Raw genomic sequence first — 17,582 nt, 5'->3', positions numbered from 1 at the left:
TTCTTCTACCTATATGTTATATTCTGTTTGAAAGAGAACTCGAGAAAGAACTGGAGTGTTCCTCTCTTGTTCTGTGGAAGTACCAGGCCTATTCTGAACACTAATGTCCCTACGAGGAAGATCAATCCCCAATGCGTCAGCTGCCTCGGGTTGAAACTCACTGGCAGTATTACCTCTGCGCCTTCTAGGAGAAGGCTCTAAACTTGGTGGTGAAAGACCACGAAGTATTCGAGACCGTCTAGGAGATTGGTCAGCCACTTTGAATTTTTTATTAAGATCTAGCTAAAGACTCAAAAAATTGAAATCTAGGCCAACTAAGAGCACAGAGCACACACTAAAAAGTCCCTAAAGATGTCAGCCAGTCAAACAACTTTCGAGTATTTCCACTCCGGGTGATGAGGACCGGACACCAAAATACAAGAAAGTGAAATAAGGGGCCTTCCGAAGATAGTCTGGGATAATGACAGCCCAGTCCTACCAGCGAAGGTAACAGAGGAAGTTACGCTAACCTCCTAACAACAACCTGCACCGGTGCAAGCCCCCAAGCTTCGCAAGGGTGCCCTCCGGTAGTATCGTTGAGAGTGATGCAACGTCGACCTCAGGTGCCATAGGATTCCCCTCCGCAGCCACCTATGTAGATCCCTAGGAGTAGCAACTAAGGTTACCAACTCGTATCAGAAGCCAGGTGGAACAGTCGTGAGGTTGGATCCGACAAGTAGGAGAGGGGGTATCTCTCTTCCTTATCTTCACGAACCCTCATGCTTAACTCCCAGATCCGGAGCTTTCCTGGTCTTCCTAACGCTATTGGTTTTTCACTCACTATTTAGACTCCTATGTTTGATAGTTTAAAAGGCCTTGGAGAGTTTTCTCTCCACTCACCTAATCCAAGGCCCTAAAATCCTAAAACTTGTTGGTGTATCTAACTTGATAATAAAAAAAAATTAGTGATTTTTAATTAGCGCTTGATTTTAAAATAGGTTGTTCTTTAAGTCAAGGGATTTGTGGAAATGAAACTTTTGATGTTTTGATGCAAAAGAAATTAATAAAAACCAAACTAAATGAAGATGCACTTGTTTTTCGTTTTTTAATGAAATAAATTTCTACCTGGGTTTAGAGGAACTTCAAAGAAAGCAACAAATTTTTCTTTTCCTTTCTTTAATTCAAACTTCACACTCACAAAATTTAACAAAACTATGAATGCCTAAAAAGATGTGCAAATTTATCCTAATGCAACAAATACATGCTGATGCAAAACTCAAAACTACTCTTTAAATGAAGAAATGAAAGTTGCTTGTTTATCAATTTTTAATTTGCCACTTAAAATGTTTAGATGGAATATGAGTTGCTAATGCTCATTTTCGTCTCTACACTAAAAGCAATTTTCAAGACAAACAAACAATGCACTTTCATTCACTAAAAGAAACTAAAATCAAAACAAAGTTCAAGAAAGCAAAACCAAGTTTTTCAAGAAGTTTTCTTCAAAAGAAAAAAAGAAACAAAAACGTCTTTTCAAAAGTGCTCTCAACAAAACTGAAACTTTATGATTGAAGAATAGGCAACAAACACTTTTGCAAGTTGACAACACAAAAGGGATGAAAACTCAACAAAAAAATGTGTTTAAAGATGCTCTTAACAATCAAAAGCAGCAATGAAAGCTTTGGCAACAAAGACCAAAAAATCAAAAAGACAATTTTCAAGAAAGTGTCAACCAACAACTTTCAAGAAACAAGAAAAGTAGATGGTCACAAAAAGGTAGTTTTGTCAAGCAAACAAAAAGGTCACCAAAACAAGATTTGACACAAAGATTGAGATCAATCTTCCTGCCCTGAAGGATCAGAGCAGCCAAGATTCCTAACAAGAAATCTTGCGTGCTTAAACAGAAACGATGACGCTTGCAAAAACAAAAACAAGACCAACACTTCTCACAATCAGAGAGAATTTGAAATCAGATACTTGCTGTAAAAATAAAGATTGACACAGAAAAGTAACTGTTCAGGATTGAATTAGACCAGCAGACAGACCTTCAGAAACAAAAAGATTTGAAAAATCTTGAAAATTTTAAGATATACGTGACTGTACTTATGTACAGATGCGTATATATGCGACTGTGCCTAAGGAAACCTATGTATACGTAGGTTCACTTAAGGAAACATGCGTATGTACGCTTCTGTAAACAAGAAAAACAACGTATATAACAAACTTCAAGAAAAACAAAAAAAAAACAGTCTGAAGAAACTGATCAAACTTTCAATGCGGGTTCCTATAGGAATAGACTACTTAGTTACAACAAGCAAACAGACAGCTGAGCCCTGATTGGCTTGAACAAACCAAAACTAGGAACAACAACAGTGTTGTCCCTAGTGGAGTCACCAATTCTGTTAAGGGAAATCTTCCCCTAGGGTCTTGGGTTGGTACCCTAGTAGATCGGGGGTTATTTAAACAAAGAAACACACATTCCACACAACCATGATGCTAATATAAACAAACTATAGGAAGAAGGGGTGCACCTTAGGTCCTTCGTTTGAGAAGATCCAATTAGGGTTCAGACCCTCTTCGAGTTCCTTTGAGTCCTTCAACTTGCAAAACCACCAATTCCAGAAAGAATAACAGTATATGGACAAAGCATCATAAAGAAATCATCTTCATTGCATATAGAAAGGTAGTTAGTTATATAATTAAAAACAACCATTCACATGTGAATCATAACATTGATATCATAAACATGAAGAAGATTTATATCAGGAACAAGACAAGTGTTTCTTTTATTATAAATAACTAAAGTATAGAAAGGAATAATTTCACTTGATTCATCCTTTCGTAGGCTCCAAGCGGAACCGTCCTCCGGATTCGTCCAGTCTCAAGCCTTTAACAAATTCCTTCCATGACTTACTCCATGATATCTCAAATGGTAGATAGACATCAACACACAAGGAAACAAGGGTTTCCTGCAAATGGGGGAAGTGCTGGAAGCACAAGGGACTTCAGACCTGGTACAGGGATTATCTCAGCAGCGTGATCTTTCTCTCTATTCTCTCCTCCTTTAGGCCTTCCCATGGAAGCCTTTTATACTTCTCCCAAGGTAGTTGTTTAGTTGGGAATTCGTTGGGAACAGTTGGGCCACAGGCACTAACAGGTGATCAGCAGGTAAAACCCGCGATCTCTGCCCGAAATTAAGGAGTTTTATTTTTTTTTAAGTGTTTTAATACATATACGCGGGTTGGGTATACACAGACCCGCATATACACGCGTTTAGCTCAGGGCAATGTCGCGTATAGGGAATAAAACACTGTTTTGTAAATTTTGGACCAGGTCTGGAAGGAGGGGTTGCCCTAGGCCATGAGTGCAGCATCACAAACATCAAGAGTGATATTTGGAGCTATAACAATTAAACATCCTGCCAATTTCTACTTCCCACAGGGATTTATACCATCTCCCACTGGCAGATAAATATTTTCAGATTAAAGATACCTTTTTCCAAGAATCCCCTCTGAATCTATACTGTAGGCACAAAGATTAGTACCTGAACCATGCTGAGTACATAGGACTTTGGGAATTAAGTTTACCCAAGTACCAGTTCCCCAGAGTTCATATCTTCCCATAGATTATCCAATACTACCATATGAACAATAATCCCAGCCAAAGGGCTGTGATGACCCCTGACCAGTATGTATTATTTACCATCACTACTGAGTCCATAAATGAAATGCTACAGTTACAACCAAGCCAAAGCCTAACCCCTCTTTCTGTTGGAGATTTGCTTAACAGATTCCCTACACTCACCTCAATCAAACTTGCTCGGTTATTCCAGACTTTCATTAGGGAAGAGCAATATATTCCAAAGGATTCTCCACCATACATATCTACCATATTCTCTGATCTTGGCAGAGACATCATAGACATGATATCCAGTGTGTTAGGCCAAACTACAAGTGAATTTGTTGATGAAATTATCATAGCCTTTATGTCCATCTACTCTCCTGGGCAACCCCCTGCCATCATGTTTGACTATGCTAAGTTCATTGCTGATAAGATGCATGATCAATTCATGAGGATGGATAATGAAAGAGTGTTCAAATATTCTTCAGTTGTATATCATCTTTTCCTGTATTATCAAGCTGACAAATTCCCAATCACACTCTAGAAGCTTGATACCAGAGGCAACCCTAGATCGGTGGTCTTCTGGACTTCATTAATCCACCTATATGACTCTCAATATTCTTATACTGATTTCATAGATCTCTTTGTGCACCCAGTGGAAACTATGCTATTAGGAAGTCCTCCCCCCAGAATCAGTGCAGATATTAGGAGGGTCCTATAGTTGTCCAAACAATATAGAGTGGGAGATTGGTACTTGTACCAAAACCACACTGAAATCAGAATATATGGATGTGAGTTGGCTCCCTACAAACTGCCCAGATACCTCCCCATGAGATTGTTTGCTCTGGAGTACTACAGGCAAATGATCAATTCAGATGAAGTGCATTTTGTGAAGGCCAAGAAGAAAGCTCAACTTAGGATAAAAGATCAGCTTGGCCCATTTATATGTAACAATAGGGAAGTAGGAAAGGAAGCAGAAGAAATCCTCCAAAGGCTGAAACTGAAACAAAGTTTTATCTGGAGATATGACCCTTTAGAGTTCATTTCTAATAGGAGATAGAAAAAAAAAATTGTCTCCCTCCATGCACCACCGAATTCCTAAAATTGAATAGTATGCTAATCAACTAGAATGGGTGGAAAACAATTTGGTAGACAAGGATAGTACAAAAACTGCTGTCAATAATGTATTGATTGATTTAGAAAGAAGACTTGATGAAGATTCATTTTTATAGGTGCCAGGAGAGTCCCAATCTCAGAGAGAATCACAGAGACACAGTGGGCAAACAACAAAAGAAGGACCTCAAGAGCAAGAGCCATCAGAGCAGCCAGAGGAATCATAACAACCAGAGATATCAGAAGAACTTGCTCAGCCAGAACATACCATGAGTAATCCACCTATTTTAGAGACTCCTCTAAATGAGGAGAGGAATCCTAAAAGAGATAGAAAGGAGGCCACTCCTTCTAGCAGATTTGTTGCCCAAAATTATGTCAAGAGGCAAAGGTTGAAGGCATTTTCAGAGCAAGAGTTCACAAAAGAGACAGCTGGGACTACAGGTACAGGAAGAGCAGAAAGTAGGCAGACCACAGCCTCTGGAGGTAGACAGGAACCTTCCACTTCACAAGCTCAAATGCTAGAGAGACAATAAAGCGTGGAAGTATCCTCATTCAGAGCTCCAAGTGGCTAGAGCCAGGACATTAAAGAGAAATACAAAGAAATAAAGGCCAGGAATGAAAGATTGAAGGCCCAAAGTTATGCACATTACCTTAAAATGGCTCCTACCAATCAAACCAGGCTAATGTCAGCCTTTGATATAAAGGAAGGTAAGATGCAAATGAGTTTCTTGAAACCAACTACACAGCAGCCCAGATCAATTGCAGATTACTTGAAAATAGACTTTGAAGTATTGGCAAAGGATATCCATCCTATTGACCAAATAGAATTACACAAGCAGACTGGGGAAATGGTTTACTCCACCTTGACCAGCAAGGCAATTGCAGCTCACCAACTCCAAAATTCGTTGAATAATATATCAGCGCAATTCCAGTTAGAGAAGGCCTCTTCACAGGCCAAGGATACCAGAATAAAGTCCTAGAGGACTTAGTCATAGAACTGGGGCATAATCCCAAGGATCTGAAAGCTGCAGAAAAGCTTATTAAAAAGAAAAGCGATGACATAGTTGCACTAAAAAAGCAACTCAAAATTCCTCCTCTTCATCATCCTTAGACAACTGAAGTATTGGAAACTCAGAAGGAGGAAGAGTTTATGGACTTAGTCCTTAAGCTAAATGAACAACTGAAAGAAATATAAAAAGAGATGGATAACATGATATAGTCTAGACAGAGTGAGTTGGCCACCACTCCTCATACTGTAATTCCTACAGTCTCTACAACAGTACCCTCCACATTGGCTGCTTCATTAGCACCAACAGTTCCACCAACTACTACTCTGCCAGTTACAGGTACATCAACAAGCACAGGGACATCTACAGAAAAGATAGCTGAATTGGTAAAGGCCATGGAGGAAATGACCATCCAGGCTACTGAGCTCAAAAAACTTAGAGAACAAGTGTCAAGTTTGGAAACTGATTGCAAACTTGCACAGATACAACAGAAAGAAGAAGCTCAAAAGAATCAAAGAATGGGAGAGAGAATAAAAGTCCTTGAAAAGGACTTGACATTGCAACAACCACTGGGAGACATGAAGGAAATTCTTTGGGCCAACATCATTGATTCCATCAATGATGTTTGGCCTTCTATTCAAGTAATTTTTGAACAAACTGAACTGGTAAAAGTGGCTACAGAAGCAATCCACAAGACAATGGAAGAGTTGGGAGATAAGCCTGAAGAAGCCAACCAATTGATAACATTCCTGAACAACAGAAACAGGTATCAGCTTGATGAACTGGAAATAGAAGACAGAACAGGAACTATCATAGAAATAAAGAAGGTTCTCACTAAGAGGAACCTTATGCTCAGTCTTGAGAAAAAATGCCAGAGCATCCAAGCTGACATTGATAGATTTATGACCAAGTTTGGTATTTTGAGAGAAAAAGGACTTCCCAGTGCTATGGTAATACATGACAAGTTGATGACCCAAGATGATTATGTTGAAAGACTAAACAAGTTGGCCAGCAGCCAAGCTAGCACTTCAGGGGTAAAAGCTCTTCCCACTGGAAAGGTTTTATATGATAGCTTGGAAAATCTATTTTTCATAGAGCATGAGGTCAAGCACTTGTTCGTCAATAGGCCAAATTTTTCTAAGTACACAGAAGCTGACGAGATATATAGAAAGATGATAAGGATGAAATTACCTGAAAATGAATGGTGGATGAAACTAACAGATTTACTATAAATTTACTATAGTAAATCTATATGCTACCCAGGTTAAATAGGTAGACCAGAGTCAAAGTATAGTAGGTAAAGAGTATCAGTAGGTAGAAGACATAAAGTGAATCCAGCACATAAGTATCAAGCAACTGAAAGAGCCAAATCTGAATTACAACAGCCAACACAGTCACAATAAAAGGGACAACAAGAAGACAGTTCTCCATCTGTCTCTATCTTCATGCTTGAAGATATTTTCAGTTTCCTAGAATAATTCTCATATTGTTATGAGATATTTTGTAACAATTTTTGTATAAATACTTCACAAATTGAAGTAATTAGGGTGGATTAAAATACATTTCTGTAGACATTTTATATTGAGCCAAGGAGCTATTGTACTCAAGATTGGACTGGTTTTGCTGGGTTATGAAATAAAGCTAAGGACATTTCACTGGATTCTTGTGCACAGTTGGAACCAAATAAGTATTATCTCTTCATGTTTAAATATTGTTTTCTTGTCATGTTATAAATATTCACATGTGTCTCTTATGAAATCTGAAAAGTAAACAAGGAATGATATCTCAGAATTAGCTTAAATTCTCTCTGTTTTAACTATTTACTTTCTATATGTTTTCTACTAAACTATCTTGGTCTGGGAATTCTCGATTTCTCCCTTACTTTTGTGGTTCCCACCCTCCTTTGGTCGATATTAAAGGATTCTTAGTTTCCCTTAGCTATTGATAATCCTTCTTTTCTTCATCTTAACCTGGTTAAGGATTCTTCATTGCCCTTTGCCCTGGTTAGGACTACCTCATCCATTTGAACCTGCAGATTTGTTTTTTGCTGTGCTAGCCTACCCTATGAACTCTTACTTTAGTGATTGATCTGATCTAGTCAAGCCACTCTTTGATTGACTCCATAGCCCAATGGCCTGAATACTTGTTCCGCCCATCTGTTTTCTTAATTCCACTGCCCAATAAAACAAAAACATCATGAGCACTAATAACTAGCTTGAAATCCTACCCAAAACAAAGTTAAATGATAAAGAGAGAGCCCTCTCTAGACTTAGGTTGGCTAGAACCCGAGTCTAAAAGATTAGGTTTGTGGTTACCTCGGATTATTCCTTCTTTATAACTTCTAAGGAAGACTTCTGAGTGATAACAAACTTTGAAGGGTCAAAGTTTTTCTCTTCCTCTTTTTCTTTTATCTGTAACCCATCCATCCATGGATTTTTCTTCGATTTATTTGTCGGTTCTTCCTCCATGGAATTTGAGGAATCAAAATTCTCATTTTCTGCAAAGTAGTTTTCAGCGAGGAACTCCTCCCATGTTCGCTTCTTATCATTCAAATCCTCCACGAAGATAATTTTCACCAGCCCGTGGTGATAGAGATTTTCCTCTAAATTTGCCCCCCTCTCCTTGGTGGCCGTCGACATCTTCATCAGAGACATCCTCAAGTAATAGGGCAACTTTAACAGCTTGTCATGAAAATGGGAGAGGAGCCGAATGTGAAACAGGAATGCAAGCCCAAAGAAACCTTCACACATTATGTATTTCTGTAGGAAAAACAATAACTTCTAGTACTTACTTTTTAAGAAATCCTGCGAAATTCCCTTGCTCCAGTCGGGGTCTGAATGATCTTTATGGAGGAAGGACACACACAAGCCCTTGTTGAAATGCTGGTTTTTAAACCAACATTCTCCTAGCTGTGAGATCCGCATGCTCGTGCTACCAAACCCTCGGTCAACCTGAATTAGAAATCCCCAACTTGAGTTTTATTTCCATTCAACTTCAGGGTGAAAGATTTTGTCACTTCTGAGTTGTGGTCACTGAATCGCTGGAAAAATGGTAGCCACCCTACTTTTTCCAATCTCTCCTTACCTCAAGGGTCAGCCTCCAACGGCTCAAGCCCTTGCAGCTCAAAGCGGATAGGGGCACGCAAATTCAACATGGTGAAAGACTAGAAGACAGGGCATATGCACTTCTTTGAAAATATCGGGTTTAAGCTTTTGCAACGAACTCACGCGACAAGGGAGGGCTTATTATAGAAAGTTATCAAAAAGCAAAGGATTTTCGAGAGACAGGTCATGATCATGAATATCATCATGATCTGACTTGCAGGAAGATATGGGGAGTACGTCTACTAGTCGTGTCAGAATCATAGCAATCAGGCGAGGATCTGGAGTCATAATGCACCAGATTACGACTGCGTTTCTCCGCAAGTGTTAGCACAGCCGAAAAATCATACAAATGTTAAAAATTAAAGCATTAATTACCCTTTACCTCAAGTGTCCTATCGTCGACTGTACTTTACCTTTCTTAGCTTCCAACAGTCTAGTACTTTGTATGATGCATGCATGTCCTTGAGATGATAACCCACCTAATAGTTAAGTTAGATATATGAATTCATAATTCATGACCTTGACTAGTAATTAAAATTTGTCAGTACTTTAAATAATTTAAATTAATGCTTTATCTATGCGTTTTTTGTTTTTCAGAAAACCATGGTGTCGCTGCAGGAAATGGAACTGGGACTGCTATCTTCTGTAGGAAACAGAACCGTGACTACTGAACCTTCTAGAAAATTGAACCACAACTTTCAAAACTTCTACGAGAAATCAAACAATGACTTGCGGAACTTCTTCAGGAAATCAGACCATGACTTGTGGAGCTTCTGCAGGAAATCAAACCATCAATCAATACTTCTCCCTTGTTTGTGTACATTTCACTGCACATGAATAAAGGTTCTGATGTCGAATGTGCAATGAGGTCATTGGATTACTATCCATTGAGGTCAGCTGTTAACCAATACGAGGCCCATCACCTTTAATGAGAGCGAGGACCAAGGTACCCTGATGCATCCTATCAGGTGTGAATTAATGAGTTCTCGTCGAGCCCCCATATAGGATCCAGTAGTCAAGGAGCCATAGTGATTCCCCAATGTTGCTGGCGAGATAACATGTCAGTAGGGAATACAAGCTTCAAGGCATCATAAAACTCTGATCTTGCACCTAGATAACTTGCTGATGTCGATGGGCCAAGATTGTTGGAATGAGGGCCTTAAGAAATCCCACATCAGTCCAACATGAGCAACCCAGATTTAACTAAAAACAAAATTTATTGAGAGGATCCTAAAGAACCTACTGACTTGTAATTTTAACGGGCCCAGGGCAGTCCATGCTCACTAGATTTCATTTTCAGAGAGTCTGAAATACTTGGTAAAGAAGTCTCCAAGGGGTTTCCTTTTCTGTAATTAATCCATTGGGCCTAGAAAAATGAATAAACCTATACCTAATAGACACCCCTCTCATGTTTTATCGAGAACGAGGAGGAACAGAGTGAACTCGTTGTGTCAGTAGGAAATAAGGAAGAGATAGTTGAAGGAATGATCACTTCTTTCACCATCTCCAACTCTCTTTTCTTCACAATTTCTTCCAGAAAGTCCTCCTTGGATTGGGGTTTTTGATATAACTTGAGTCTGTGCCCATTTACCAAGAAGGTAACAGTTCCATCATCAATGGTTTTAACTTGAACAGATCTATTATCAAAGACTTTATCAATTTCATAGGGGCCCAGCCAATGTGTGTTAAATTTTCCCTTAAGGTTTTTAAATTTTGAATCATACAACAATGCCTAGTCTCCCTCTTTGAACTGCTTATTTTTAATGTATCTGTCATTCCATTTAGCCCGTTGTTGCTGAATCAAGTCAGTATGCTGAAAAACATCCTGCCTAATCTCATCCAACTCATTGAGTTGCAGGATTCATTGCTGTTGAGCTTCGTCAAGGTCTACACCCAAATCTGCTACCAGTTTAATAGTTTTGATCTAAAATTCAATGGTAAATAAAATTTGCTTTCCATACACCAATTCATACAGATAAAAGCCAGTGGTATTTCTCCATGTGATCCTGTAGGCCCACAATGCTTCAGGAAGTCGGTCAGACCAATCCTTCTTATGTAATTGCACTATCTTGGTAAGGATTTTCTCCAACACCTTATTTGTTGATTCCACCTGCCCATTGGAATGTGGATGATAAGGGGTGGACTTCCGATGAGTAATCTGATATTTCTGCATAATTCCCTGTATAATCTTTCACACAAATTGAGTACCTTGATCAGTGACTATTTTCCTAGGTACCCAAAATCTTACAAAAATATTAGAAAAAAGAAAATCTACCACTATTTTCTCTATTGCTCTAGGTAGTGCTCTTACCTCCACCCATTTCATAACATAATCAATACAAACAGAAATATACTTTTTACCTTTGGACATAGGGTTGATGCGACCTACAAAATCAAGGGCCCACCTCTCAAAAGGTTCTATGAGAATCCGTGGCTGCAAAGGCATCTCATTTGATTGTACAGTCCACCCCATTCTTTGGCAGCTGTGACATTTCTAGACATATTCTCTTGCATCTTTGAAAAGAATTGACCAATAGAAACCTAAGCGAAGGATCCTGTAAGGTGTCCGCTTGTTTGCAAAATTTTCTCCACACGGTTCATCGTGACAGCCTCTCAAAATGTCATAGATCTCATCTTCTCAGACACACCTACCGATAATCAAATCAGGGCCATTGAAAAAAAGATCTCCCCTAATCCAAGAGTAATCAACACTTTTCCTAATAATTCTCTTTTTCTAATTAGATGAAAAGTAAGGAGGAAACTTTCCTGTAGCAAGGTAATTGGCCATGTCTGCAAACCAAGGTGTTTTAACAGAAATAACAAACAAATTTTCATCAGGAAAGCTATCATTAACAGGAACATCCTCACCTGCATGGTTGAGTCTACATAAGAAATACCCTACTTGATTTTCCTTTTGAGGCCTATCCAATACCATGATGTCAAATTCTTGCTGCAACAAAAGCCACCTAGTAATCTTACCATTACTAACTAGTTTATTCATGAGATATCGAATGGCAGAGTGATCGGTGTGTACAATAACTTCATAGCCTGTGATGTAATGTCTAAGCTTATTAATAGCATAAATCGTAACAAGGAATTCTTTTTCACTTACCGTGTAATTCAGTTCTGCAGGAGTTAATTCTTTGATAACATAATAAATAGCATGGGTTACAGGATCCTCCTTTTGTCCCATTACTGCTCCTATGGCTAAATCATAGGCATCAGTGGAAATATGAAAATACAATTTCCAATCTGGGCCTCTCAAGACCGGTGCTGAAGAAAGTTTTTCCTTGAGTGTATCAAATGCAACTTGACACTCATCATCCCAATTAAATTCAACTTCTTTAGTCAATAATTTAAATAATGGAGAGGCTACTTTGTAAAATTTTCAACAAACCTTCTATAGTAGCCTACATGTCCAAGGAAACTTCAGACTCCTTTCTGATTGGTTGGTGGGGCTAGCTTTGCAATGAATTCAATTTTTTCTGAATCAACTTTAATTCCTGCAACAGAAACATGATGACCCAAAACAATCCCTTCATTCATAATCATAAAACATCTTTCATTACTTAATGAGAGATTAGTTTCTCTACATCTCTGCAAAACTTTCTCAAGATTATGTAAATCTTCTTCAAATTTATCACCCATGACTATCAAATCATCGATATAAACCTCTACGTAATCATGCAAAAGATCAGAGAAAATACCAAGGACCACCCTCTAGAATGTGGCTGGTGCATTACACGGACCAAATGGTAATACCCTATATGCATAGGTGCCCCATGGACATGTGAATGTAGTATTTTCCTGGTCTTTTAGAGCTATCCTTATCTTATTGTACCCGCTGAACCCATCTAGGAAGGAAAAATATTTTTTTCCTCCTAAAGTGTCCAGCACTTGGTCTATAAAAGGCAAGGGAAAGTGATCTTTCAAGGTATCCTTGTTTAGTTCCCTATAATCCACACAAACTTGCCATTTACCATTCTTCTTAGGGACAATAACCAATGAAGATACCCATTGGCTATCCGAGATAGGATAGATGAATCCTACATTTACCAATTTTTGTAATTCATCATTCACAATTTCCCTTAAAGCGAGGTTCATCCTCCTTTGGGGCTATCTCATGGGCTTGGATTTCTCTTCTATATAAATATGATGAATGCATGTGTCAGGGTGAATGCCTCTCATATCTGTGTATTCCCAAGCAAAAGTGTCTGAAAAGTTTTTCATTGCTTGAATTAACTATTTTTCCTGTTCAGGGGTTAAGGCAGAATTAGTAATCGAAGGTTTTTAAGGAAAAATTTCAACTACCTTACTCCCCCATTCAATCATGGAATATACTGGAAATGCAGATAATAAGGCTGAATGTAGTTCAATTGCTGTACTATACTCATGAAATTCCTGTAGATTAGTAATGAAATCTAAATTATGACTAAATTGCCCTTCTTGTTGGTGTAGAAAATCAGGACTATAAATACAACAATTTATCAAATTTTCTTCTGAATTTTCTTTAAGGCTCATGGCTTGGGCAATTGTCAAAACGGATCGGGTACATTCTGAATCATGCCCTTCTTCTTCAAACCAATGTTTATTTTCCAATCTTAAGAGAGGTTGAGCAGGGGGATACAAATTGATATGCTTTATTTCAGTCCCATGAGTGATGGTCATGTTTACAGATCTACACCTTATGTAAGCATATGTTGTGGCTAACCACAGTCTCCCCAAGATCAAAGGATGCCCTCCTAAGTTAGTTTTGGGTTGAAGAACATAAAATTTTGCAGGGTACTTCTAGGAATCTAATGAGATGACAATGTCTTCTAATACCCCCTCTTGCTCTACCTTAGACCTATCTGCTAATTCTAACATGGTAGGAGTAGGAAATAAGTCAAAGGTTCATATTCTAGATAAGGTCTCCATATTCATCACATTAATGGATACACCCAAATCAATTAAAGTTTTTTTTATAGGTTACCCAGGGATAAATGTGGTAACCACAGGGATTCCAGGGTCTGCATATTATAACAAATCTGATAGACATTAAACTTGCAAGCTTTCCACCTACTTGAATTGTAGAGAGTTCTCTCTTTTTCCTTCCTGGTCTCTTGGTACATAGCTCCCTTATTGTTTTAGCATAGATCAGGATATCTTTAATTGCTTACAGCAATGGGATCTTAATGCATTCATTTCTCAATTCAGACACAAGATCAAACTTGGGTTGTTTTAGTCTCATTTCCATCCTCTCTGGAAAAGGAGGCTAGATCGTATGGGATGAGGAAGGTTCTTGTGGCCTTCAAGTAGGTTGTTGTGTGGGTTTATGTGTGGTTTCAACTTCAAGCATTTCTATAGTATCTTCCTCTTCAATCTCTTTAATTCTTCTAGGCTGAGTCACCACTTTTCCTAACCTCAACTAGATTTCCTGTAGTGACACAGGAAATTCCTGTAACACATGAACACAAATTTCCTGCAGCGACTGTGGTGCAATACAGTAGGTAGGAAAAGTGGGATAGGTGACCACTCCAATGTTGTGAGTGGATTGGATGGTTTTATTATTGGGGTTAGACGCTGGCTGTGCAGGAAGTTGTGTAGGACGAGGTTGACTTGGTGGGGCAGGCAACTGTAGCTGCTGCTGTTGCTGAAGTTGAATCATTTGTTGTTGTGTGGGATACGGTAGATAAAAATTTTGATAAGAAAAGTTCTGAGTGGTAGGGTAAGAAAATTTTCCCTGCCAAGTTTGTTGTGGAGGCCAAGGCTGCCAAGGCATTGGAATATTCCACATCTGATTTTTATTATAAAGAGCCTGATAATGCGACTGAGTCATACCTGCAGCACGTGATTTCCATGGTATCTGAGGTGCCATTGAATAAATTGAATTGACAACTCCTTGATCTTCTAGATATGCTGCTTTGATTTCAGGAAGTGAAGGACATTGATCAGTGGAATTCTCTACTTCACAGATTCGACATACCTCTATACTATCTGCAGGACATTCCCTCAAGGCATGCTTCTTCCTGCATTTCGAATAGAACATGGCTAGGGATTTCTCCAGTTCCTCATGTTTTTCATGTTTCTTCTTAACCTGCAAAACATCCAATTGAGAAGATAATGTGCTAAGAATATCAGTTTTAAAATTTTCAAATAAATTACCCATTTCAGCTCTGGTTACTCCAGCTCCAGCAACTGACTTGACAAGCCTGGAAGAAGTATCTCTTATTCCTCCTCCAACTTTAGAATTTCCTCTTGAATATCGCCGACATATCTCACATACTTCATCATAGCCCAACTTTGATATGTCACCTCCTCCCATCAAATTCAAAATCTCCAGAGATTCTGGTTTGATTTCTCTGAGCAAAATTGTTCTCTTAGTATCATTGCTCAGTTGATTCACTTTGGATCTTTGCAGATTATACTGAAATATCTCCATCAAGTTCTTAAGACTCTCCCCCTTCTTCCGATTCATGCCAAAAATCTCTTCCCTAAGGTCCCTAGTCTTGCAATAATGTTGATATTTCCTTAAGAATACCTTTCTCATTTCCTCCCAAGTTGTAATGGAGTTTGAAGCCAGCCAAATGAACCACCTGAGAGCTGCATCCTTTAATGTTGCGGGAAATAACTTCAGTTTTTGAGCATTGGAAGAATAGTCATAGCTTCTGCATAACACATCGAACTTGAACAGAAAGGCATCATGATCTTCACTGGGAACCCCACGAAAGTTAGGCAAGGCTGAAGGAAGAATATGCTTCATCTGAGTAGCTCCACCAGGCTCTCTGATAGGGAATTCAAATGTGACCAGTTATTCTTCCTTCTCATCGTATCCATCTATGTGACCAGTCCCCTCTTCAGGAGCCATTCTGGACCAAAACGAAGTGGGGCCATTGTAAACTACAGATTCTGCAAAATCAATGGTTTGGAATTCTAGTTCTTGAATAGGATTGCCAAGGAATTCCTTTTCAGGCTGACCACTTAGCAAAGATGTTATTTTCATTGTGATAGGAGATTCGAAATGGGAAGCAACAGAATATTTTCCTGCAGAAGCTACTACTATAGAAGCATGAATATGTTATGGGCTCTTTTCAAGACCACAGACCTCCTCTTCAGACTCTTCTTCTCTTCCTACCTTATATCTTGCAGACTTATTTTTCCTTGCAAGTGTATTAGTAAATGAAATGGTTCTCACACCACCACAAAATACATTTGTAGATGTTGGACCCAATCATCTACTATTCAAACAAATTCAAAAGAAACTACTTACAAAACAATCAAGACACGACTTTGGTGAATTTCTGACCTCCTCCAGTGCGTGGGCTTTGCCCTTCGTCTTACCACTTCGACTCCCCCAGTCCTGAAAAATCTCAAACAGTGCATGTAATACAAAAAACACTTAAGTACTATCCCTTTAGCACCTCCTTGATGATAGCGCCAAAATGTTGAGTCAAATTATAGCCTTATAATTTGATTAACATAAATCATCAACCCATGGTAGGTAAGCTTGTGAGATGCTGCACAAAATATATGCAGGCTTAACACTGTAAGTGCTGATTAATCTAACTAGCCAATCATACAAAACCAATGACTCTTTCATGCATTAATCACTTAGCAACAAAGGTTATAGAGTGGATCAAACATCCCTCTATATATCTTAAGATTGCTGATGATGATTAGGAAAAGATATTGAAATCAATTTACAACAAACTCAGAAATTCAATCAACATTAGAAATCAAATCTTCATTAAATGAATTCCACACATGAACAAGAAACTAGTTCATTTAATCAAGTGCTACTGATATATTAGAAAGAGTGCATTAGCTGCTAAAATAAATTATTATTACATAACAGAAATAAAATGCATAAACACTAAACTATGGGAGTTGTGAGCAAAGGGGGCCCTCCCTTAGTCACAGCCCCTTCAAATTAGAAGAGCTTACTCATTGAAGTAGATAGAACATATAGTATTGTATTAATCTGAAAAAGATACAGTCGAGTACAATCTAATATACAACCTTAGCTAAAACCCACCCAGCAACCCCATATCATAAAAACTAGAACATAATTTATACATTTACAAAAGACCAAATATGGCTCGAAGTAAGAAAGACTACTAATCTAAGCCATCGGCTAACAATCCTGTTACAAAATATCGAATTTAGCCATACTGGGTCTAATCCATGACTGAAAGCATGGATTAGAAGAAATTTGTTACATGGTTGTAGCTTTCCTCCAAATGGCCAATGCAAGAAGGTTTATGAACTTGGGAAATATCGTTGGTAGATCTGAAACGACGAATAGGACAACATCCATGTGTGATATATTCCCCACAAAACCCATGTTCCCGTTTGACTTAGATATTCATGGAACATAGCTAACCACTGATGTTGCTGCAGGAAATCTAAGCGGTTACTGGAAATCCGCGAGTGCAAGAATTCCGAAGTGTTTGTAGGAAATAGGATCACACATTTGTCTGCAGGAATTACGGGCCTGTTTTCGAATCAAAACAATTCTGCACAAGAACTCTAGATTAGTTGGCATGGTAATTAAATAAATAACAACTAGCTATAAGGAATACTTAAAGTTAAGGTAAAAGACATTTTTTCATGTTAATTTTCATACCTTCAGCTTATGACACCCTTTTTTGAAAAAACCTAAGTATTATAACCAAAATAGGCATAATGGGGGTTAAAGATAGTTCAAAATGGGAGAGGTAAAGTATGGAAAAGGGTGTCAAAATTGGGCAAAACCAAGCCCCAACAAGGTGGTAATGTTGTT

This window comes from Pinus tabuliformis, chromosome 5_2 (genome assembly GCF_031772625.1).
Source record: "Pinus tabuliformis cultivar Carrire ecotype Pingquan chromosome 5_2, CPIR1, whole genome shotgun sequence".
Taxonomy (NCBI): domain Eukaryota; kingdom Viridiplantae; phylum Streptophyta; class Pinopsida; order Pinales; family Pinaceae; genus Pinus; species Pinus tabuliformis.
The sequence above is the reverse complement of the archived record's forward strand: the minus strand, read 5'-3'. Positions refer to the sequence as shown.